The following is a 26,026-nucleotide window of genomic DNA, read 5'->3' on the forward strand; positions in this document are numbered from 1 at the left end:
TCCTCTGTGACAGATTCTACAATGACTGTATCGCTGTTATCATCCTCATCATCATCCCCTTCCATGATTCTAAGGCGTTCTTGAACTTTTTCCCTCCTGGCATCTTCCGGACCCTGTTGTGGTCCACTCCTTGTCCCTATCATAGTCATCAAAAATGGTGCTTGGAGAGAATTGTGGAGTAGTACCTTTCCTTTTTCTTGCTGGAGATCTGGAAGTCCTTGATTCTAAAAGAGGAGGTTTGTGCTTGACGCAAAGCTCAACCTCCTGTTCTGCTCCAACTTCTGCAAGATCTGGCTGTGGCTGCTATCCACTTTGCTCTGTTTCCTGAACCGTTTGGGTACTACTTTGTGAAAGGGACAAATCCAGTTCACCATCACTGCTTACTGGGGTCACCATGATTGCAGTGGATGCCTCACTGACAGACATCTTCTTATCTTGAGCTGGGGTGGTTCTGTTCTTGATGCAAGAGTGCTACCAGGTTGCTCCCCGGAATCTGGTGTGGCAGCAGGCACAGGTCTCCTGAAAAAGGTTGCAGTTGGCATGCCACTGGCGGAAAGCTGCTTCTTCTCACTGGCCACTTTCCTGGGAGCAACTTTGGGGCCATCTTTACTTTCTCTAGGTTGGCAGTGGCACTAAAATGAACAAGCAAAAGAGTTTGGTGCCTGTGGTGCAAAGTCATTGTAGGGCCTTCTCTTTGGCAGTACTGTGGGGGATGTGGGGTCTCTTCCCTTGTGAACCTAAAAACAACTGAGGAAGAAAAACATGTAGTTAATGAAATATGGCATGCGATTGTTGCATCAGGTTGAGAATAGTACAGAGAAATGCAATCTTAGTGCGGTTGATTACCTATGTAATATACCTTGTATTTATTGTAAAGGGAAACCACTCCACCATGCCACAAAAAAGAAATATCAAATCAGACAACACAGCAGGCAGATCTCACTCTCTGCTTTATTTTCATCTGTTTTAGGAGACACCTGGAGTAGTCAGAGAGAGATGCATGGGTAAATGGAATAATCCTTTGAATCAAATAACCTATGGAGGCAAGGTGGTCCAAGTGAAATGTTTTGGTGGATGGATGGAAGGAGGAGTGGAATGGACTGGATGGATGGATCAAGGTAAAAATGCAGAATTAAATAAAAATTAAAATAAAAATCAAATATTATGAAAAAAGTTACAACATGAAAAAAATTAATTAAAAGTAAAAATTAAAAAAGTAAAGAAATTAAAAAATAAAAAATAATTATAAAAATCAAAATAAAAAGATATAAAAAATTAAAATTAAAAAAGTAAAAAATAAATAAAACAAAAATATAAACATTAATATAAAAAAGTAAATTAAAAAAGAAATAAAAATGACAAAAAAAAGATAAATTAAAATTTAAAAAATAAAAATGCAAAAAATAAAACAGAAAAAAATAAAAATGGAAACTTCAAAAACAAATGATCAATAACTAACAATGTTTGTATGTAAGCCTATGTCAACTCAAAGACACACCGGCTTCACAGTGTACACACAAAATGGCTGCCAGCCAGCCACATGGTCAAACAGCAACAAGGAGCAAGGAGGAAGCATGGAGAACAAAGAAAACATGCATGCCTATGTCAAAGGGCACTGGCTGGATGGACAAAATGGCTGCCAGCCAGCCACGTGGTCAAACAACAACCAGGTGGCAAGGAGGGTGCATGGAGAACAAAGAACACATGCTTGCCTATGGCAAGGGGCACTGACTGCATGGACAAAATGGCTGCCTGCCAGCCACATGGTCAAACAACAACAACAAGGAGCAGGGAGGCATTGCAAACAAAGAACACATACAAGCCTATGGCAAAGAACAGTGGCTGGATGGGCAAAATGGCTGCCAGCCAGCCACATGGTTAAACAACAACAATAAGAAGCAAGTAGGAAGAATGGAGGACGAAGAACACAAGCAAGCCTATGACAAGGGACACTGGCTGCCTACACAAAATGGCTGCCAGCCACATGGCCAAACCAAAGCAACAGGGAGCAAGGAGGCATGGCAAACAAAGAACACATGCAAGCCTATGGCAAAGGACACTGGCTGCACGTACAAAATGGCTGCCCGCCAGCCACAAGGTCGAACAACAACAACAAGCAAGTAGGCATGGCAAACAAAGAACACATGCAAGCCTATCACAAAGGGACACTGGCTGTATGCACAAAATGGCTGCCAGCCACATGGTCAAACAACAACAACAAGGAATAACGAGGCATGGCAAAGAATACCTGCAAGCCTAAGACAAAGGACACTGGCTGCATGGACAAAATGGCTGCCAGCCACATGGTCAGACTAGATCCTCCTATGCCTTCAAATATTATTACCCCGCAATATATAAACCTTTTGCAAAATTACTAGGCCCATACTTAAACACCAGGCCACACACCACCACTATACATTTTTAAATCAAATTGAAGTACAAAGAAATACTGGTGCATGCCTAAGAAAACAAGCATCAGCACCCTGTTTCAATATAGTTTTGAAACTTACTTGTGTGATGATTTCATAAAATTAAAGTACTTAAATCCAAAAGTATATCCAGGAAACTATTAGCGTGATCCTTCCACCTCAAACTCCAAGAGAAAAGTGACCAGGGAATGGACAAAGCACTGGGAGGAGCCTGCTGGACAGAAAGAGGAAGCTGGAGCCTCTGACACACTTCCTTCTTGTTTGTAAAAAAAAACAAAAAAGGCTTCTCAATCTGAAAAACAAAGTGCAGGGTCCATTTGAGAAGACATTCTAGTCACAAAAGCTCTGTTTGACTAGATTTTGTGGTTCTGGAGTACAAAATCTACTTCAGAAGTGAGTTCCCACTCTCGAGCAGCCCGTTTTGGTCGCTGGTATGGCTGGAAGCAACACAAGAGTGGATGAGGTCTTGAGCGCACTCACTAGCGGGCCAGGAGAATTGTCATGAGAGAGCAGCAAAACACAATCTCACAAGCACAAACTAAGTCCGCTCCGCGCCAGAGAGCGAACTACGGAAACTCCACGTTACTTGTCGTCATGTGAAATGCACGAATTCTGCAAACTCCACCAGCAAACTGGAGTTCTACGCCCAGACCTAATTTTTAGAAAAGCTCTCAAAACATTTCTTTTCTTGTCAACTGTACTGCACGCTCTCCAGTGTTTTCATTTTGTTTACATCTAGTGACCCATTAGGTTTGAACTATGCATGATATAAGTCCCATGAATGCAGTAATAAAATATTTTCTAATGGAACAAATGGTTACAAAGTAATGAAAAGAAAATATTATGAACATTTTCTAAATTATGTACAGAAAACCTAAGGGCCTCATTAACGAGGTCCTAGCAGCACACTGCGCCACAAGAACGTATTTTTTTTTTTTACACTCCAGTGACGCAGTGTGCTAGCCCATATTTACAAGGCCACGCAAAGTCACCTTGCGTGGTTTTTATGGCATTGCAAATATGAACCCCTTGCATGCATAACACTGTGTGAAAGGGGCTCTCCATGGCCGTTGCTTGGGGTGTTCCCACACAACACCCATGGAACCCATACACATTTCAGATTTAGAAGTCTGGGAATGTGTCAGATTCCTACACCACCACCGGGGTGGCATAAGAATGATGCAACTGGGAGAAATATCTTTATTTCTCCCAGTTTTGTACCATGATGCGAGGGTGCCTGCATGGTTGCAAGGTAGCAATTTGTGCACCAGCACAGGGGTAGAGGACAGAAATGTGCTGAATGTTGCAGGTATCTGCCCTTTCCCTGTGGCACTTGCTGCACCATCCTGCAACCCAGGCCTCAAAAATGAGGCCCGAAGTAGCTGAGGCACAGATATCACAACAACCCCTAAAGTTTCATACTGTGGCTTTACAAAGTGCACCAAATTCTGTGCCCTGCACAAGAGGATGCAATCGAAGAATCAACTCTGGTGTCAAATACCCAAACATGTGGTTTTGTGTGGCTGGCGAATGTGCATCATAACAAAAGGATGTGTGAGTTGTAGGTAAAGGGGGTGGAGGGTGTGGGGACAGGGATTTTTTTTAAAAATGGCACTGTTAGAAATGGGGTCTTTGGTTGGCAGTCAGGTTACCCCCCGTCTAAGCAAGGAACCTCACTCTATTCAGGGTAAAGGAGTATCACCCTTGGTAGTTTGGCATGAGCAGGCAGGCTTAACTTCCGAAGCAATGTGTAAAGTATTTGTACCAACACACACATTAACTCAGTGAAAACACTACAAAATGACACAATACAGGTTTAAATCAATAGGTAATATTTATCTAAACAAAACAAGAACGAAATGACAAAAATCCAACATACACAAGTCAAGTTATGAATTTTCAAACGAATAAGAGATTTAGGGGGTCATTCCAGCCTTGCGGGAACCGCCAGAAGACCGTACCGCGGTCAAAAGACCGTGGCGGTCATTCTGGGTTTCCCACTGGGCTGGCGGGCGACCGCCAAAAGGCCGCCTGCCAGCCCAGTGGGAAACACCCTTCCACGATGAAGCCGGCTCCGAATTGAGCCGGCGGAGTGGAAGGGGTGCGACGGGTGCAGTAGCACCCGTCGCGAATTTCAGTGTCTGCTAAGCAGACGCTGAAATTCAAAGTGGGGCCCTCTTACGGGGGCCCCTGCAGTGCCCATGCCATTGGCATGGGCACTGCAGGGGCCCCCAGGGGCCCCACGACACCCCATAACGCCATCCTGTTCCTGGCGGCCGAAACCGCCAGGATGGCGGTATGGGGGTCGGTATGGGGGTCGGAATCCCCATGGCGGCGCAGCCATGGAGGATTCCCATGGGAAGCGGAAAGTCGGCGGTACACCGCCGACTTTCCGTTTCTGGCCGCGGCTGTACCGCCGCGGTCAGAATGCCCAAAGGAGCACCGCCAGCCTGTTGGCGGTGCTCCCGCGGACCCCGACCCTGGCGGTTTTTACCGCCAGGGTCGGAATCACCCCCTTAATCCTAAGAAAACAGTGAAAATGCTGTTATTTCACAAAAGTACCTGGGTAGCGTCAAAATAAAACCGTACGGCAAGCGTGCGTCGAAAAAAGCTGATGATGCATTGATTTGTCACTCGCAAGCGAGACCGTGCGTCGTTCCTCTTCCGGTCGCGTTGGCGTACGTCGTTTGTTCTCTCCCGTGAGAGAGCGATGCATCGATCCGGACAGGCACCTCGGGTCTGGGCATGCTTTGAGTTGATTTTCTGCACCCAATGATGTTGTGTTGAAAATCTGGTAGCACTGTATCACAAAACCACACTGTGTGGGGTTTGCGTCTTTATCAGCCTCCGTTAGTGGGTGTTGCGCGTCGTTTCCCCAGCCGTGTTGTGTCAATCTTCCAGCTGCGATGCAGGTGGATTGGTGATTTTAGCTGCGAAGCCGGCGGCACGTCGTTTATCAGCCGTGGCATGGAAGGTGCATAAAAAATTTCCCTGCACAGGGGTCTGTGAGTGGATTTTAGGTTCTTGTCTGCCATCTTCACCTTTCAAGGGACCAGGAACTAGATAGGGCACCACTTGGCAGGGCAGGAGTCTCAGCAGAGAGTCCAGGTGCTGGCGTAGGAAGTCTTTGATGGCCCTGAGACTTGAGCTACAGGAGGCAAGCTCAGTTCAAGCCCTTGGAGATTCTTCTCAAACAGAAATGCACAACAAAGTCTAGTCTTTGTCCCCTGTCCCAGGCAGAAGCAACAATTGCAGGATAGCCCAACACTGCACAATCACAGGCAGGGGCAGCACCTTTCCTCAGCTCTTCTCAATGGCAGAGGTTCCTCTTGATTCCAGAAGTGAACTCATTTTCAGGGGTTTTGGGGGCTCTTCTTATACCCCTATCTGACTTTGAAGTAGGCCTACTTCAAAGAGAAGTCTCTGTTGTTTTCAAAATCCTGCTTTACCCAGGCCAGGCCCCAGACACACACCAGGGGGTTGGAGACTGCATTGGGTGAGGGCAGGCACAGCCCTTTCAGGTGTGGGTGACTACTCCTCCCCTCCTGCCTAGCACAGTTGGCTCATCAGGATATGCAGGCTACACCCCATCTCCGTTTGTGTCACAGTATTGAGAGAGGTACAAACAGCTCAACTGTCAAACTGACCCAGACGGGGAATCCACAAACAGGCAGAGTCACAGAATGGTTTAAGCAAGAAAATGCCTACTTTCTAAAAGTGTCATTTTCAAACATACAATCTAAAAACCAACTTCACTAAAAGATATATTTTTAAATGGTGAGCTCAGAGACCCTAAACTCCATATTTCTACCTGCTCCCAAGGGGAATCTGCACTTTAATAATAGTTAAAGGCAGCCCCCATGTTAACCTATGAGAGAGATAGGCCTTGCAACAGTGAAAAATGAATTTGGCAGTATTTCACTGTCAGGACATATAAATCACATAAGTACATGTCCCACCTGGAACATACACTGCACCCTGCCCATGGGGCTACCTAGGGCCTACCTTGAGGGTGCTTTACATGTATAAAAAGAGAAGGATTAGGCCTGGCAAATGGGTACACTTGCCAAGTCGAATTGGCAGTTTACAATTGCACACAGAGACACTGCAGTGGCAGGTCTGAGCTATGTTTACAGGGCTACTAATGTGGGTGGTACAACCAGTGCGGCAGGCCCACTAGTAGCATCTGATTTACAGGCCCTGGGCACCTCTAGTGCACTGTACTAGGGACTTACTAGTAAATCAAATATGTCAATCATCGAGAATCAATTACACATACACTTTACATAGGAGCACTTGCACTTTAGCACTGGATAGCAGTGGTAACGTGCCCAGAGTAACAAAAACAGCAAAAACAGGGTCCAGCACACAGAAACAACCTGGGAAGTAGAGGCAAAAAGTTAGGGAAGACCACGCCAAGGATGCCGGGTCTAACAGTGAGTGTAACCCAAAATCTCTATGGACTATAGCATGTTAGCTTTTGCTATATGAATGTTCAAAGGCAGCCCATGTTACTTGGTCCACACCCCTATGTAAACCTGCAAATGGACATGCAGGGAGACAGAACTGTATATGACAATGTTGAGTAACAAATAATATTCTGCCAATATATTGTTTCTATTATATCGACAGGTACAATGTTTAGAAGGTGATTTAGGTATAGGTTTAGTGTTATGAAATCCATATTTCCGTGCCTTGAAGATAATGGTATCTCTCAAGCAAATGGCTGCTCAATAAAGAATGCCAAGGGTTGAAAGGAGCAGACCAAAAGTCCTCCCTATAGGCCTAAAACAAGTGAAGCGGACCAAAATTAACAAATGCTTCAACGCACTAATTTTGCTCCCCTGATTATGAGTGATTAGGTTTTTCTGCACACGGATTTACCGGTCGGGGAATAACATCACCTGATTTTTCTGGATAGAATAATCACATGCTATTTAGAATGCTTACCTCTGATAAAAACACTTTCCCTTCCCTCCACTACTTCCTGATCCCACTATCCCACAACCCCACTCCACACACCAATATCCACATTGGTTTACCATCTGCTCAGAGTAGGTGATAAACGTGTACGATAAATTGTCATGGAATAGAGGATTGTATCTGTTTTTCATTGCTGAAAAAAATCAGCTATTCCATGGAGGTTTAATACAAACAATAATAGTGGGGCACTCAAAAACTCTCTTTTAAATCATTAATTTGGTAATCAATAGAACCATCTGGGAAAGTGTATTAAATCAAAACATAAAGAAGGAGAGAAAGAAAACCAAGCATAAAGAAATTAAATACAAAACCATATGGGTGTCCACATTCTCTTGGTCATTAACATTTTTAATAATGATACATTTCTATGTATTAAAGACACAGTATATGACTCATCCTATCCGTAATTCATAAGATCACATAAAAAACAAAAACAAACTTTTTTTCTTTTGAAAATGTGACAAAGGTTAATGTCCATTCATATGAAGTTCTGTTTGTCAATGGAACTCAGATGTTCAGTCTTCATAAAACATCGACCAATAAGGGTAAGATTCAGCCTGTATGATGTTAATCCAGATGTTCACTCTTCATAAGTCCTCAACCAATAGAGGTAAGCTTCAGCCCATACGATGTTTAGCCCACACGAGTTTCGGCCCATTGCGGGAGTTTGTCAAGGCTGATGTGATATTAATACTGAAAAAAGAAAATATTCTGTCACCTTTTTCATATGTCAATCGGCTCACAAATACTGATAACACCCAAAATGTTTTTGATAGATTAACAACTATCAAAGTCACCTTTTAATCCAGTGTCCTAAGCTGTGCCTTTTATTCGAAATCACAATGCCAAACATATGTGAAAAAGACTAGAATGAAAGTATAGCCCAACACCCATAGGTTAAAATAACAATTGTTGAAACAAAGAGACCCTCAGTGATCCCTTATAGTGCAAAACATGCTTTGTTAGTATTAATATCTAGTGGTAGAGAATCAGAGTTAAGAAATGGCCACAAAGTCCCATAAGGTAAAGTTTCTAAATATATCTTATGTTCTATTCGTAATAAACTCCAAATTTCAAATTCATTAGAATCCAACTCTATAAAATAAAGTCCAAAGATTTTGTAAATTATCCCACATTTTTTGAACTGTCTAGAGCTCAAAATCTATATCCACATATATCACGTAGGCCAACCTTGTTATTTATTTACTTGTTTGCTTTTCAATGTCCTGGTTTAGCTCTTTGTTGTCTCTTGTTCACCCGTATTTATGATTTCCAGACTCTATATTAGGGTCTATATATCGCATATAATATCTTATGCATATCTGAGCGTGATGCAGAGCAAAAATGATTTAATCAAATATAGTAACAGAGGACCAAAGAATTGCAGAATCCAAGAGTGTTGATAAATTAATACTGCATTTTAACTAAATAAAAATCATTTAAACCATACCCATACAATGTCACTTTCTCCACTAAGTTAGATTACATTTAAAAAGTTGTGGGAAGCCAAACTCAAACCTTTGTGCGTCAACCAATTACAAATATAAATCATTGATAGAAGTGATATCTATTATATAACTTCACATCCTATAGTAAGACTCCTAACAATTTTACATGCCAATATCTATATGACACCTTTCATAAATTATCCTCAGAACGCCAGCCAACTTCAATAGATGATACTAATTCACAAATCAAAAAGATATGTCGTATATTTGTTAATATTAATCAAAGAAACCAGTAGACGATAGTTTGTCGTATTTGTCTCATGTTATTTGGACAAGTTTTAACTCGAGAATCTATTTTAAAAAAATAAGCTTATCTTACTAGGCAATGCATTCATGTTGTTATCTGAATTATTCTTACCTTTAAATTATGACTTGTCTGATGACTCGTAGACGGAGTTCGGTGTATGTGATCAAACCCAAATCGGTAAAGAAAAAAAGATTTAAAGAACCCGCAAACCAATCAACACGCAGTGTGTGTGTGTTGTCAGGTGAATATTCAACCCAAGCGGTATTTTCATTATCACGGTGGCCATTTTGTAAAAGCCAAATTAACAAGTCCACTTATTTTATAACCCAAAAGCCTTTGCGACACACAAACAAAATTCCTATATTTTAATCTGCATTCTTTTTCAAAACCGAATTATATGATTGTATCAATAATTACAATTTCAGATCACACATCGTTTTTTAAAGAATTAAAGGTTCCACAATTCCTTATACAAAACCTCATCGGCGGCACTATCAACCATACCATACTTCTGTACACCCTAGGGGTGGTGACAGAGTGATGGATCTTAGGAAAAATTATGCTAGATGGATTATTAGAATAAAATCTACTGAAAAGGGCATTAATATAGACGATGAAATGCACCATTTTCTATGAATATTATGAATAAGAGGTTGTTTGAATATTTGTGTTAATATAATGAGGTCACTGTTACTGATGAATGGATAAATACAATGGCCAGTAGTGAACTTATACTGTGTGTACGGTAATTTAAAAAATCCGGATGTTTTCATTATAGCATTGGAGGTCACAAGATCTGTTAAACAACCTGCAATATGGTTGATCACCCATGCCATGTAATTATAGAATTTTTCATGTTAACATTCTCACATATATCTATTGAATGTCATTCCAATTTCAATCTTTCTATCATCTCTTAGACACACATGGGTGCTACAAATGTCCATTTCTTACCTATTCCACTTTCTAAAGCTATTTGTTTATATTAAGTGTTTTCTCATTCTAATTATGCATTTATGGTTAAAATCGGGATATAAGTCAAGTGATATAGTGGTTGAAGTATGGATTCTGTGATTGTTAAATGCTTACTGCTCTTTTCAATATGTCTTTCAATCATAGGGTATACTCTTTTGAATATTGGATCAATGGTGAAAACTGTAAAAATGAATAGCATGTCTTTCAATTGACACCTGGGACACATATATTAACTCAAGTAATATCAAGATTGGACATATTATTCTGTTTAATGTCTTGTTTTGGTCTTATATGGCTGTTTAATATTTAAAATCTGTGAGGACAATGAATAACATAGTATAATGATTCCAAGAATGGAAACCATATGCCTTTAATATAAAACATATTCTCATATAAACTGAGAGAGATGTATATTATGCTTCCTTAAAGGGAGTGCCAATGTGCATATATTATGAGATCAGTTGTTTCATAATGGAATGCTGAAATATGCAATATTAATAGAGGATGGCCTTACTCAAGATGGCGTACGTTTTATGATCCGAACCTTCACAATGGTTTATGACTGATTTAGTCTGTGATAAACGATTTTATATGGTGATTTTGACATTAAATGTAGAGATCAGAACCAAGTATTTTGGTTGTATTGTGTTTGGCATTTTTATGCTTGGTTTGGATTTTTACAGATTATGAGGGAATTGTGGCATTTAAATAACTTACATAAAGTGTTCTGTAATTGGAAAATATAACTATCAATACAGTTATACAACTCTACTTTGAATAAATATGCGGTTTAAAATTATTTAAGAACCGTTTTTTGGGTGTTTTGATAAAGTTTTTTGTGTGACAAAACATTCGTATATGTTAATTTGCTGCTTACAAAATGGCCGACGTGATAATGAACACAATGTTCGGATTATATACTCACTTGATAATACATACATCAGAGGATTGATTGGCAGGTCGTTTAAAGTTGCTTCTCTTTTTAGATTGGGGATTGATTACATACACCCAGTGCCGCCGATGAGGTTTTGTATAAGTTTGAGAAAGTGAGTCTATTGTTGATTAATTGTTAGTTGGTAGTTGTCATATTGAGAATGGATTCTCATACATTACGAAGGAATTGTGGAACCTTGAATTCTTTCAAAAACATTGTGTGATGTGAAATTGTAATTATTGATACAATCATATAATTCAGTTTTGAAAGAGAATGCGGATTAAAATATAGGAATTTAGTTTCTGTGTCGCAAAGGCCTTTGTGTTATAAAATAAGTTGACTTGTTAATTTGTCTTTTACAAAATGGCCGCCATGATAATAAAAATACCCCTTGGGTTGAATATTCACCTGACAACACACACACTGCGTGTTGATTGGTTAGCGGGTTCTTTAAATCTTTTCTTCTTTACCGATTTGGGTTTGATCAAATACACCGAACGCGGTCTACGAGGCGTCAGACAAGTCAGAAGTTAGAGGTAAGATTAATTCAGATAACAACGTGAATGCATTGCCTAGCAAGATAAGTTTATTTTTTCAAATAGACTCTCTAGTTAAAACTTGTCCAAATAACATGAGACAAATACAACAAACTATCGTCTACTGGTTTCTTTGATTAATATTACCAAATATACGACATGTCTTTTTGATTTGTGAACTGGTAACATCTATTGAAGTTGGCTGGCGTTCTGATGATAATTTATGAAAGGTGGTATTTAGATATTGGCATGTAAAATTGTTATGAGTCTTACTATAGGATGTGAAGTTATATAATAGATATCACTTCTATCAATGATTTATATTTGAAATTGATGGACGCGCAATGGTTTGAGTTTGACTTCTCACAACTTTTCAAATGTAATCAAACTTAGTGGAGAAAGTGACATTGTGTGTGGGTGTGGTTTGGTTTAATTGATTTTTATTTAGTTAAAATGCAGTATTAATTTATCAACACTCTTGGATTCTGCAATTCCTTGGTCCTCTGTTAACAATATTTAATTAAATAATTTTTGCTGTTCATCACGCTCAGATATGCATAAGATATTATATGCAATATATAGACCCTTATAGAGAGTCTGGAAATCCTAAATACGGGTGAACAAGAGACAACAAAGAGCTAAACCAGGACATTGAAAAGCAAACAAGTAAATAAATAACAAGGTTGATGTACGTGATATATGTTGATATAGATTTTGAGCGCTAGACAGTTCAAAAAATGTGGGATACTTTACAAAATCTTTTGACTATATTTTACAGAGTTGGATTCTAATGAATTTTACATTTGTAGTTTATTACGAATAGAACATAAGGTATATTTAGAAACTTTACCTTATGGGACTTTGTGGCCATTTCTTAACTCTGATTCTCTACCTATAGACATTAATACTAACAAAGCATGTTTTACATTATAAGTGATCAATGAGGGTCTCTTTGTTTCAACAATCGTTCTTTGAACCTATGGGTGTTGGACTATACTTTCATTCTAGTTCTTTTCACATACGTTTGGCACTGTGATTTCGAATAAAAGACACAGCTTAAGACACTGAATTATAAGGTGACTTTGATAGTTGGTAACCTATCATATACTTATTGGCTGTTATCAGTATTTTTGAGCCGATTGACATATGAAATAGGTGACAAAATATTTTCTTTTTTCGGTATTAATATCTCATTAGCCTTGATAAAGTCCCGGAATGGGATGAAACACGTGTCGGCTAAACATCGTACGGGCTGAAGCTTACCTCTATTGGTTGTGGACTTATAAAGAGTGAACATCTGGTTTAACATCATACGGGCTGAATCTTACCCTTATTGGTCGATGTTTTATAAAGACTGAACATCTGAGTTCCATTGACAAACGGAACTTCATATAAATGGACATTAACCTTTGTCACATTTTCAAAAGAAAAAAAGTTTGTTTTTGTTTTTTATGTGATCTTATGAATTATGGATAGGATGAGTCATATACTGTTTTTTTTATATATAGAAATTTATCATTATTAAAGATGTTAATGACCAAGAGAATGTGGACACCCATATGGTTTTGTATTTAATTTCTTTATGCTTGGTTTTCTTTCTCTCCTTCTTTATGTATTAATTTAATACACTTTCCCATATGTTCCACTGATTACCATGTTAATGATTTAAAAGATAATTTTTGAGTGCTCCACTGTTATTGTTTGTATTTGGCATTAACTGTTATCTTTTCCAGCTCACATAAGGTGGCAACAGATGTGTTATAGTGTCATTGAGCACCACTATTTGAGATATTTCTAAAATATCTTTTTGGATGTGCGGCTAATTTAAAGTCATTGTTGCCATGTTGTTTTCTTCAATTCCAGGGAGGTTTACCATGATTGCAGAGTACTGGGACACAGTAAAATTGCATGTGATTTTACCATGCAGCAAAATCGTCTGAGTAACCGGCAACTCGTAATTAGGGGTCTTGTACATTGGACGCCAAAGGTCTTTTTGACAGTTGTGCTAGAAAAACATAGACCTGAAAAGGCTGACCACAGAGAGAGAAACGTCGCAGGGTATAACTTAAGTTGATTATTATTTTTTGCAGGACATAACTGGCAAATCTTTGGTTTAACTAAATTTTAGTTTTGCTGTTTTATTTCAGGATTAACTAACGTTTAAGAGTTTAAATAAAAACAAGAAGGGCATAAATGGCAGGCATAAGGGGGTAGGATGAGGCTATCCTGATCCTCAGGCCCATGTTGGTGACCCCTAAAGGGAATTAATATATACAAACTAACATAAAAATGATTTTAATTGCAGATTTTGTACAAATTTGACACATGATTCACAAATTCTGAAAACAAAATAGAATTTTCTGCACTATAGCACTTCTTGTCCAACCCCGGCTGTACCTGGATTTCAGTTGTGTGCAATGAGGGTAGGCTACCCACGGTGAGCAGGGTGCAGTGACAGGCCAAAGGGCAGCTTATTTAGCCGCCCTCAGGTGTTCACGGCCCAAGGCCCATGGTTAGTTGAGCAGAAGGAGCTATTGGATGTGGTATATGATTAAAAAAAAATCAAGATATTTCCTGAAAAAAAAAGGTCAAAGTGAAGTTATGATTAACATTGGTCATCACACCTCAAGGTATGTTTAAAACATAATCAGACATTCACTTAAGAATACAGTTAAAGGCAGTGATGATTAGAAATAAAAATTGAAAAAACTCTAAAATTCACAAGTTGTGTTTAGGAGTACAATTCATATGTTAGACAATAGCCTTGCAGACCTTAACCCTTGTACCAAATGCAATGCTTGTTTCATCACAACAGTTATACCAACCGACAGCAACAGCGAAGTGTAAAATGTAATAAAATAACCTCACATTTTCAAATGAGTAAAAAAATGATTATCACTTCTTTTAATTGGTAATGGTAATGTGATCTATACTCTCATCTGAAAAATTATTAACATTTATATTTGCATATGACACAATAAGGGTCAGTTCATGTACATTTTCTAGGGAAAACAGTGGCTGGACAATGAAATATTAGTTTTTACTATTTAAATTTTAGGTTCTGAATATCTACCCACACCACCTCCTCGAGTAAGCATTGTGATACTTGACTTCTCTACCCTGTCAAGTGCTAAAGAGGTATACTTTTGGGATCCAATAGTAAGAGTATGCCCCAGGTCACAAGAGTTATCCTAGTAAGATCCTACTAAGATCATAGTAAGCCTTGATTACACATGGACTTCTGGAAAGGTTCCGTAGCCACCTAAAAGGTGAAATGCCTGAAAATCCTTGTTAATGGGAGCAGAGCAACAGCTACCATCTTTCAGTGTCCCGGCACTAGCATATTCTTTGAAATCAGCAAGTGTCTGTCTCTGTAGCTCTGTGTTAATGTAACATATGGAAAATAGTGCGATCTAAAGACGGAGACCATTTCAGACTAGACACACTTAACTGGAGCAAAGACAACACAGAGTGAGAAGACTAAAGTGACACATGATAAAGGCATAAAGGGTCCAAAATACAAAGCATTTTACTTTGCATTAGGCCTATAGGTGATCAGTATGATTAAAATTTTGCCTAAAAGGCCTATTTCTTTCCAGGCAATTTTTAGATACTTGGCACATCCTTTAAATCTTTATTTTTTAGCTATTTAAGAAATATATGTGACTGGAAAACCGCACTTAGAGTAGCAGGACCATCACCTTTTCAAATCCGGATTTGAAGTTACTGCTTTTTTCAATTTAGTTATTATAGAACTAGCATTCAATGTGATTCACAGGCTGCTTCTTGTTCTTGCTCAGGATGTTTTTGGTAAATATGGGCAGCAAGAGGGACATGACAACCTTTTACTACATTGCTGGACATGAGAATAATACTTACTCAAAGCTGAGGAGATACCACCTGGTAGACCATTCCTCCTGAAATTCCTAATTTGCAGCTGATGCCACTAGATTCTCACCCAGATTTATTTTGGCCCATAGGAATAATGACGAATATCTTCCCTGAGTGAGCAGTTGAGCGGCATTAGCCTACATATTCTTTTTATAGCTACACACAGACGACAGTGATTGATGTCTATTTTAAATTAGTTTTCGAAAAGTTTGAAGAGGTCCCAGTACTCTGCTCTGTGAAAGATTTAATTGATCACTGAATTGGCAGCTCTTGCATTATAACTGGGTACTTTATAGGCAACTCCTAAAGGCACAATAGCTTGAAATTTCACCCACTTTGTCACATAAGTTACTTAGCTGCTTACTACACGAGTTTCTATTACAGAATACATTACTTAAAGATGGATCACCATACCTTCTTTCAGCTGAGACTGTATATTAGAGTCTTTTGTGGTTGTATCCTGGGCCCCTGGGGTGGTGCTCAGGGCCCCGGTTCGCTGCACATAGTCTGCGCTCATGTTGGAATGGCATTCGAACACGTCAAACCTGTTCTAAGTTTGGAATTCCTGCATGCAGCCCCACCTGTTTATTTATGCCCACAGTCATGTGACTGCTGGCGAGACCAGCGGGTAAACTGAGGCTTGGTGGGGTCAGAACAGCATCACTCTTGCCTGTGTGCAACATTACTTTCCTCCTTTATCATAACTGAATATGAGAAAAAAACTGATTGTGGAGAAAAACAAAAACATATGAGCAGCCAAAAACAAAACATGAAATATCATGACAAATTACCCCCTCACCCATAGGGTCTTGCATTACACATCTTCAAAACAAGACTGTGTGTGACTTTTATTTTGAAAGGTTACAGTTAGTCTCTAGTTGTGAGCGCAGCGGATTGCTGGCCTGACTCTCCTAGTGCATAACAGTCCTGGAAATGTTGAGAAGGTGTCAGGTTCCGCCGGAGGTTGTACCTTGGGTGACCCCGGTTAGATTCAGGTTGCTCAGTGTAGGGTCTTCCAGCTTCCTTCTCCCTCCCTGTGTCAGATGATCTAGTAATATCGAGCATTGTTTGGGGAGGTGGTGATGGCAGCAGTTCTTCCTTGGGGACTGGTGGTGGACAACTTGCCTCATGGTCACTCAAAGATTCCTGCAGGTATCAATCTCTGGACTCGAAGGGGTCCTTGGGAGTTCCTTTGAACAGCTTGACATGTAGTATGTTTGGTAGATGCCTAGGGCTGTGTTTGAAGCAGAAGGACTATCTGTCCCCGAAGTCTTGGGCCCAGGAGGAGGGGCTACCAGCACTTTACTGTGCCACTGGGCTTATAATGCTTGGTGTACTCCTGCGGAGCGTGCAGGATGGACCTGGGCAAAGTCCGGGCCAAGGGCGGGCCTGTCACCTACAGGAAGAGGCAGGGCCACCACCCTTGACTCTCCACTGCAATGCTCTGTCCTGCCCTTATGGGGTAAGAACCACATATTTATACTTACTCTGAGCAATGTGCTGTGTTCATTGACCATCAATGTGGACATGGGGATCTAATTGGATACTGACTGTGCGATTTAGTAAGGGTAGCCTTTCTTTTTGTATGGTCTTCACCACCTATTTACTCATTACCTCCTTTTTTACATTTGTTACTTAGGAGTTTGGCACTTTACTTATTCTTGTGTTATGGAGACACCAAAGGCTAATGACACTTTCCAGGGAAAAAGGGTTAAAAACCACAAAACCGCTTCACCTTGTTCTACCGATGCCACACCTGAGTGCACCACCTTCATAGACATAGATATACTTAAAAAGGAAGTTGAAACTCTGTTGGAAGGAACTGGCACTTCTGCTCCTGGAAGTAAACTAGCTCCCAAGAAAGTACCTGCTATTTCTTTAAAGAAACATAAGACCAAAGTATTATATCTAGCCAATATTATCACAGGTGTGGAGGATCCAACCTATGTTTTACCCTCCATTACGTCTAAATCACCATGTATGCCTGTACCATTGTCTCCTATTATAACATGTGTTAATAGATTTTAATCTTTAGCTACTGTTTGCCCTGAATTGGACACCACAAAGGACTTATCTAAACCTGGTGAGACACCTCCAATCTCCACTTTGCAAATTACCATTTCGGATTTGGCAGCAATTGATTTGAGTTTGCTTGGGGCGATGGGTCTCCGCCGTATTCTTTCATTGGTGAAAAGTCTTCAGACTGAGGTTTCTGACTTGAGGTCCCAATTAGCCTCTTTGACAGCTGAAATAGGGGAGCTGAGATTATTGGTCAGGCCATCATCAGTTAAATCTATCGCAAGTGTGCTCTGCCCTACGTGCTCTTCATTAATAATCAAAAGAACACTGTGAAAAATCAAAGTGTCACTAAACAGAATGCACACATGCTTAATGTTCTTCCCTCCCCTCACAGCTCATGCCTCTGACAACAAGGAAGGCACCCCACTTGATAGCTCTCCCCTACAAAAGTTGGGATAGGTGGGCACATGATAATGATAGGTGGTTGCTCTAATCTTGACGGGGAAAACAGCTCCCATATATAGGTCAGGGTTCCTACTATACTCAAGTCAGTCCATGAAGATAACGCGTTCCTTGTAAATAAATGTATATATCAGTTACTGTTTGTTCATAGTTGTTACTCAGTTACCCACTCTGACATTGTATATACAAAACTGTATCAGGACCCTACTGAACCATCAGGCTGCTAGGATTGCATCAGACTTGAGCATACGTCTAAATCCCTGGTGTATGGTCTAGTAAGCATGGAATTGCACAGACATCCCCTGGTGGTACATATCTCAGGTTTAATCTTAACCCCATCTCCCTGTGTCCCATTATCTCAAAGTAAGGGAACTCTTGGTAACCAAAAAGAGCTTATGGGGACATATATGATAGGTTGACTGGATGGTGTAGCTTCAATCTCCACCACTAGCAGAAGTGATTCTCTACCTGATCCAGGGCAAATACCACTAAATAGTGACCCCTTATTGTATGAAAGTAGCTTCTTTCTATCTTGGTTCTCCCCTTATGGCCTGTTTGTCAGTGTGTTTGACACTATTCACTGGGGTCCTGCCAGCCAGAACCCCAGTGATTATCCTTTAAACATGGTTGCTGTAACATTTTTCACCTCACATTTGACATACTGGTATCCCAATGTATGTCCCTAGTATATGGTACATAGGTACCCAGGGCATTGGTGTGCAAGGGGATCCCTATGGGCTGTAGCATTTATTATGCCACCCATAGGGAGTCCCCGCTAAGTGTTCTGTAGGCCTGCCATTGCAGCCTGCATGAAAGGGTGCATGCACCCTTTCACTGCCAGTTCACTGCACCAGGTCACAATAAGTCATCTCTATGGTATGACCTCTCAGCCCAGAGAGCAGGCTGCAAGTACCTGTGTGTGAAGGCAGCCCTGCATTAGCAGAGGTGCCCCCACAAACTCCACATCCATTTTCCTACGACTGTACTGGACATTTTTCACTACATATGTCCAGCTACAAAATGGTAACTCTGAACCTAAGCATGCTTGGTATCAAACATGTTGGAATCATATCCCAATACCTTTTTAAGTCTTGGTTGTATGATTCCATGCACTCTGGGGGCTCCTTAGAGGACCACCCCACATTGGTCCCATAGCCTTCTGAGGTTTTCCGGGCAGCCCCAGCTGCTGCCACCTCACAGACAGGTTTCTGCCTTCCTGTTGCTTGAGCAGCTCAAGCTCAGGAAGGCAGAACAAAGGATTTCCTTTGGGAGAGGAGTGTTATACCCTCTCCCAAAAGAAATAGGTGTTACTGGACTTGGGAGTGGTAGCCTCCCAAAGCCACTAGTACATTTGGTGCCCTCCATGCATAAACCAGTCTACACCAGTTCAGGGACCTCCAGTCCCTGCTCTGATGCGAAAATGGACAATGGAAAGGGGAGTAACCACTCCCCTGTCCATTACCGCGCCACGGGTGGTGCCCAGAGCTCCTCCAGAGTGTCCGTGGGTTTTGCCATCTTGAATCCAATGTTGGCAGGGAACTCTGGGAGCATCTGGGTGGCCAGGTGGAGTAGGTGATGTCAGAGCCCCCTCCTGATAGGTGGTCACCCAGCTAGATGACCAATCCCACTTTCAGGGCTATTTAGGGTCTCTCATTTGGGTGGATCCTCAGATTCGGCTTGCAAGATTCCAGCAGGATTCCTCTACATCCCTTACTTCAACTTCTGACCAAAGAAACTGCATCTGGACTCTCCAGGACCCGACAATCTGCAACAAAGAAGAAGACTTCGCCTGCAACATTGTTTCTCCGGCTCCATCCAGCTTTTGCAATATTTTCCTCGTCGGGCATCCTCTGAGGACAGCCCGTCTTCAGTCTGCACAGGTAAAAAGAAGGAATCTCCCTTGGAGTGAAGGAGTCACTCCCCTTCATCTGCAGGCACCAACAGCAACAATGACATGCTGAGCTACCTAGATCCTGCAACACAGATGGTGGTTGGAAGTGGTCCCTATAGTCCTCTCTACCAGCTGTCCAACTTTAGTGGAGGTAAGCCCGTGCCTTCCCATGCAGGACAGTAACCCTGTGCACTGCATCCTTTGCAGCTGCCAAGGCTTTTTGGCACTTCTTCCAAGGGGTCTTCTGTCTTTCTGTAGCTCCAGCCCCCAGCACTCCTTCCTGTGACACTCAGCTCCCTCAGTGGTTCTCCTGCGGCATGGGATTCCTTTTTGTAGTGCTGCGTGGGCTACATTTGCTCCTTCGGTGTCCCTGTCCTGTGGGACTCCTGTGCGTGCTGCCTGTGCTTCTGTGGGCTCTCTGCAACACTGGGGACCTGCTGTGACTCCCCCTCCTGGGCTGAATCCTCCTGGGCCTTGCTGGTCCCTGACAACACCACTTTCTGCCAACGGTGGGTTTCGTCTGTGCTAAGGCTTGTGGGTGGAATCCGGACATGCAAATCAGACAGCAATCTTTCTTCCAGCGTAGGACATCACCTGCAACCTCCAGGAACTCAACTCTGACCCCAGGGCCGCAGTGATGACTTTTCTTCTGCACCATCAACCAACTCCTGTAAACTTCCACTTAGTGGGTAGGGGCTCCTTGCCCCACTGGACTCTGCTGTGTCTTCTGAACTTGGTTCTTTATTTCCACAGGTCTTCCTCTTGAGGAATCCACCATTGGTTTCCTGCAGTCAACTCTGGGTTTTGCAATTCTCTCCTTTTCTTCTAAGTGGGTGTTCTGAGGAAATACTAGTGATTACTCCAGCTTTCCTGGGTGCTAGGGGTGCTATGGTACTTACCTTTGTGCTTTCCTGGTAACTTCAGCGACCCTCTACACACTTCACTTACTTGGCTGGGGTGACACTCTCGCATTCCATTTGTTTAGGTTATGGTTTGTGCTCCCTCTAGGTTCACTATTTTCTATTGTGTTTTACACTATTTGCACTGTTTTCTAACTATTCTTATGCCTATTTCTGACATATAACTTGTGTATTACTTACCACCTAAGGGAGTATTGCCTCCATTATAATTTTGGTGTTGTGTTACCATAATAAAGTACCTTTATTTTTGTAACACTGAGGGGGTCATTCTGACTCCCGCCGGCCGCGGTAACCGCGGTGCCGGCGGGAGCTGCCAGAATACCGCTGCGCGGTCAGAAGACCGCCGCGGTAATTCTGTGTTTCCCGCTGGGCTGGCGGGCGACCGCCAGAAGGCCGCCCGCCAGCCCAGCGGGAAACCCCTTCCCACGAGGAATGGAATGGAGCCGGCGGAGTGGGAAGGGTGCGACGGGTGCAGTAGCACCCGTCGCGATTCTCAGTGTCTGCATGGCAGACATTGAAAATCTTTTAGGGGCCCTCTTACGGGGGCCCCTGCAGTGCCCATGCCATTGGCATGGGCACTGCAGGGGCCCCCAGGGGCCCCACGACACCCCTCACCGCCATCCTGTTCCTGGCGGTCAAAACCGCCAGGAACAGAATGGCGGTGAGGGGGTCGGAATCCCCATGGCGGCGCAGCAAACTGCGCCGCCATGGAGGATTCCACAGGGCAGCGGAAAACCGGCGGGAGACCGCCGGTTTTCCATCTCTGACCGCGGCCATACCGCTGCGGTCAGAATGCCCTTGGGAGCACCGCCAGCCTGTTTGCGGTGCTCCCGCGGTCACAGGGTCAGAATGACCGCCTGAGTGTATTCTTTCATGTGTATAAGTGCTGTGTGACTACAATGGTATTGTATGAGCTTCACATGTCTCCTAGAAAAGCCTTGGCTGCTCATCCACATCTACCTTTAGAGAGCCTGGCTTCTATACACTGCCTACACTACACTAATAGGGGATACCTGGACCTGGTATAAGGTGTAAGTACCTTAGGTAGCCACCACACACCAGGCCAGCTTCCTACACTTATCTTTCGCTGCAAATGGCAATCCTTACCCCTGCACCCACCTCCCCCATTTGCTAACATCTTTCCTGGAATATAGCAAGAATTCAGACTATGTTGGGTGATCCAGCCTGGGGGACCTTTATTGACCATTTTGATTTGTACCATTTGCAGAAAACTTGGTCCCTTGGTGCACCCCATGATCGGGCTATGTAGCATATCATAATCTGACTTGTGGCACAGGAAAGGATCACCCTTCAGGTAGCCTTCTCATCTGGGCCAAAGTAACCCATAATGTCAAAATATACCTGTTACCTTATATTTCACATGACATTACGGGCATATCTATCACCAGGTATGGCGCTCGTACCTATTATTTTTATAGGGTCCCATTTACAAGGCCCGTGGTGCAGAGTGCACAGCAAGTGCCTTGCTGTGGTGCTATGTGCCACCACGACACAGCAGAAATGTGCCGTATCTACAAGATACAGCACATTTCTGTACTCTCCCCTTGCGCTGGTGCACAAATTGCTGACATGCGCCAATGAATGCCTGTGTTGTGGGGATGATTGTTTTTGTGCAGCACACATAGAAGGCTGAAGAAACAGGAGAAATATAGATATTTCTCCCTGTTGTGTCACTTTTACGTCACCCTTGAGGTGGTGAAGGAATCTGACATATTCCCAGACTTGTAAATCTGGGAATGCATCAGATTCCATGGGTTTTACGTGGTAACACCCACAGCAACACCCATGGAATGCCCCTTTCACCCAGTGTTATGTGTGAAAGGGATCCATATTTACAAGGCCTTGAAAAGCCACGCAAGGTGACTTTGCGCCACCTTGTAATATGGGCTACCACACTGCACCACTGGAGCGTAAAAAGAAGAGAAAATTATGTTCCGGTGGCACAGTGTTATGCTAGGGCCTTGCAAATGAGGCCCATAATGTTGAGGTGATTTGGGACCTTAGTGTACATAGGGATGCGAATGACTCACATGATACCACTATTATAGTGGGTGATTTCAACACCACACATTAGCCCTGGGATTTGGGAAGCTCCTCCCCTGCCAATAAAGAAGATGAGGAATGGGGCATTCCCGTACTTAATGCTCCTCCAGTGAAGTGGTGGGCAGGTCCTGCAGATCAACTTTCATCTTTGACCTTAGTATGTGTCCTGAGAGCATGCAATGGACACACTGCCTCAGATCTTCAGGCTGCTCATACTTTTGATCACCCTGGTCGCACATCTAGAACTGACTGTGTCCTAATCTCTCTCCAGTTATGGAATAACCTGATTGATTTTAAGATTTTGAGCAGGGAGGATAGTGATCATAATGCCCTTCACTGTTCTTTAAAGGGTTTGTTCCACCATTTGGCCATTGTCCCCATAGCCCTTAGTTCAAATCTGATGCCCTCTAATGACAGCCAAAGGCTCAAGTCAGACCATATCGCCCAGAATATTCACAGTAGAAATCATATGAATATGGGCCTGAGGAATGCTGTCTTAGAGCTGAAGATTTTAAATCTTTTAAAGATTGAGGGCCTCCCTTGGGACATTAAAATGTTGAGAGTAATGAAAATTTGTTTGAACCTTGGGGAAAGTGTTTTTCACACTCTTGTAGGGTCACTAAGAGCCCTTTTAAAAATGAACAAACCACGTAAAATAGGGCTTGTAATGACAAGAAAAAGGAGCTGTGGCAAGCCCTTAATGCAGGTAATAACTAAGGGATATGAATTAAACAAACTGAATATAAATTGATCCAAGCTACAGCATGCAAGGATTGGGAGTCTAAATCACAGGAAAACATCTGTAAAGCAGTTGTGCTCAATTACACTGGGAAATTTTGGAAACTGGTGGCCAATGGTTGTCAGCGTCCCCTGAGGCCTCTGGACGATTCCATTGCACCTGGAGTTTGGCATTCACATTTTCCAGACCTCTAGAGGCTTCCACAGGGGACGGGTATTGATGCCATTGCTCAGCTGCATGGGAGAGGTCTCCCCCCCCCCACTGAGCCTCTTACAATAGACCTGAGGGAATCAGTCAGTGCAATAAAAGCTATTGCAGCAGGAAAGGCTGCTGGGCCTGATAGTGTTCCTGGTGATTTTTTTCTTGCCTACAATGAGGGCTGGGCTCAGTACTTTAATAAACTATCAAACTGCAACTTGGAGGGGGCAAGCATTCCTGCTAACTGGAAGACCACTGAAATAGTGCCCATTTTTAAAAAGGCCAGGCAGGATTATAGGCCGATTAGCCTTATAGATGTAGCCTAAAAGATCTTTGCTAGACAAATTTTGGACCGACTCAAGGCGCTCTCCCCTCTGCAGGCAGGTTTTAGGCAAGGGATTAGAACAATTTACCAAGTCTTCAGGTTCCTCTTAATCTATTAGAAAACAGTGGTCATTCAGTAGGCACATTTATATCTGTTTTTGTAGACTTAAAGTCTGCTTTGACCTTGCGCCTCAGGATATATTGAGGAGAGTTCTTATGAGTAGTGGGGTTCCAATAAACTTTGGGGATCTTTTGATTCGCCTCCACCAGGATACATATGCCCAAGTGTGGCGGGCTGGGATGGGGAGCTGACTGACTGAATAGACATCCAGAAAGTAGTCCAACAAGGGTGTGTCCCCACCCTATGCTCTGAATATTTAAATTGGGTGGTGTCTTTTGTGGAGGATGATCTAAACTATGCCCCTTGATCGGACGTTATCAAGACTCCCCTTTTATTATTTGCTGATGACAACCTTCTGATTTTGAAAACCCCTAGAGGCCTTTAGTGGCTGCTGAATAACTTTGAAGCATTTTGTGTTGAGAGGGGTCTCATAATAAATCACTCTAAGACAAGTTTATGGCGATTAGCCTCCCTAAATCTTTCCAGGGTTCAATAATACTGGGGGTTAGCCCACTAGATATGGTCAGTGAGTTTGACTACTTAGGAATTAGGATAAGTACATTTATGACAGGGCTGCCCAGGTCCAGAAAAACAGTTTGACCCTAACAATTCTGCTACTCTAAGATGTTATAAGTCCTCCACATAGACATATCTCACCTGTGCTCAAGGTCTATAGGGCCAACGCGGAGGGTAGTGTTACATACGGGATTGAACAATGGGGCAATTCAAATCTGGCCATGCTTGGGGTGCCAGAGAATTTATTTTTCAGCTCTCTAATTAACCTCCCAAAGACTATAACATACTCAGTATTTTCTCAAGGTCTTACATTCCAGCCAGCTGTTTCTGAACAGCTAGAAAACAAGATGCAGAGGCCAAGCTTTACAAACGTTTTGCATTGGGTTTGTCTTACTATTTTAATGCAAACCCAATGCAAAACCTTTTGGGGATTTAAAACAGGGGCAGCTCCTCTGCTATGGCAAAGGGGCATCACCCCCTGCCAGCAGAAGCACCTGCAAAACATTTACAGTAAAACCATAATAAACTACATTTATTATGGTTTTACTGTAAAAGGGGTGGGACCACGAGCGATGACATGGACAAAGTGCGCATGTATGTGTGGCCGGCTGTCTTAGGCCGGCCAAACCCTCATGCGCACTGGGCTTCCTCCAACCCAGCACTGTGTTGCAGAGTGGGAGAGAACAGACAGAGACTCTCACTCTATCTCAGAGTGCCCTGGCTGTGCGCTCCATCCAAATCTGCCAGCAGCATGACAGCAGTATTAGGATAGTACACAGGGCAGGCTGGGAGCCTGTATCTGCAGTGAATAGCAGAGCAGATCGGAGTGGTGCGGTAAGAAAGGTTTGTTTTCTTTTATTATTACGTTTTTTGTCACCTAGCCATGCGCCACGCTGCCCCGTCCCTTTTCCCTCTTGCAAGCCACAACTGATTCACAAACCAAAGCAAATTGGTATGTACATTGGTTTTTAAGGAAAAAAATGCATTACATAGCCTCATGGAGGCATTACATGGGTAGTACATGGGCGTTACCAAGAAACAACCCTTTCTTTCTGATGCAAAACCCTATCTAATAACATTAGTAGACAGGGTTTTGTTCCAAAAGACAACTGTGAGAAAATGTGTTACTGGATGACTGAGGTGTGAGCCCTGGTCAAGCAGCAACCACAATCCCTGTCAGGGTAAGGCATAAGCAAATCTCAAATAAACTTGTGCTCGATCCCCTGCTAGCTTGGCACAGAACAGTCAGTCTTAACTTAGAGGCAATAT

The sequence above is a fragment of the Pleurodeles waltl genome, chromosome 8, assembly GCF_031143425.1.
Source record: "Pleurodeles waltl isolate 20211129_DDA chromosome 8, aPleWal1.hap1.20221129, whole genome shotgun sequence".
In the NCBI taxonomy this organism is placed as follows: Eukaryota; Metazoa; Chordata; class Amphibia; order Caudata; family Salamandridae; genus Pleurodeles; species Pleurodeles waltl.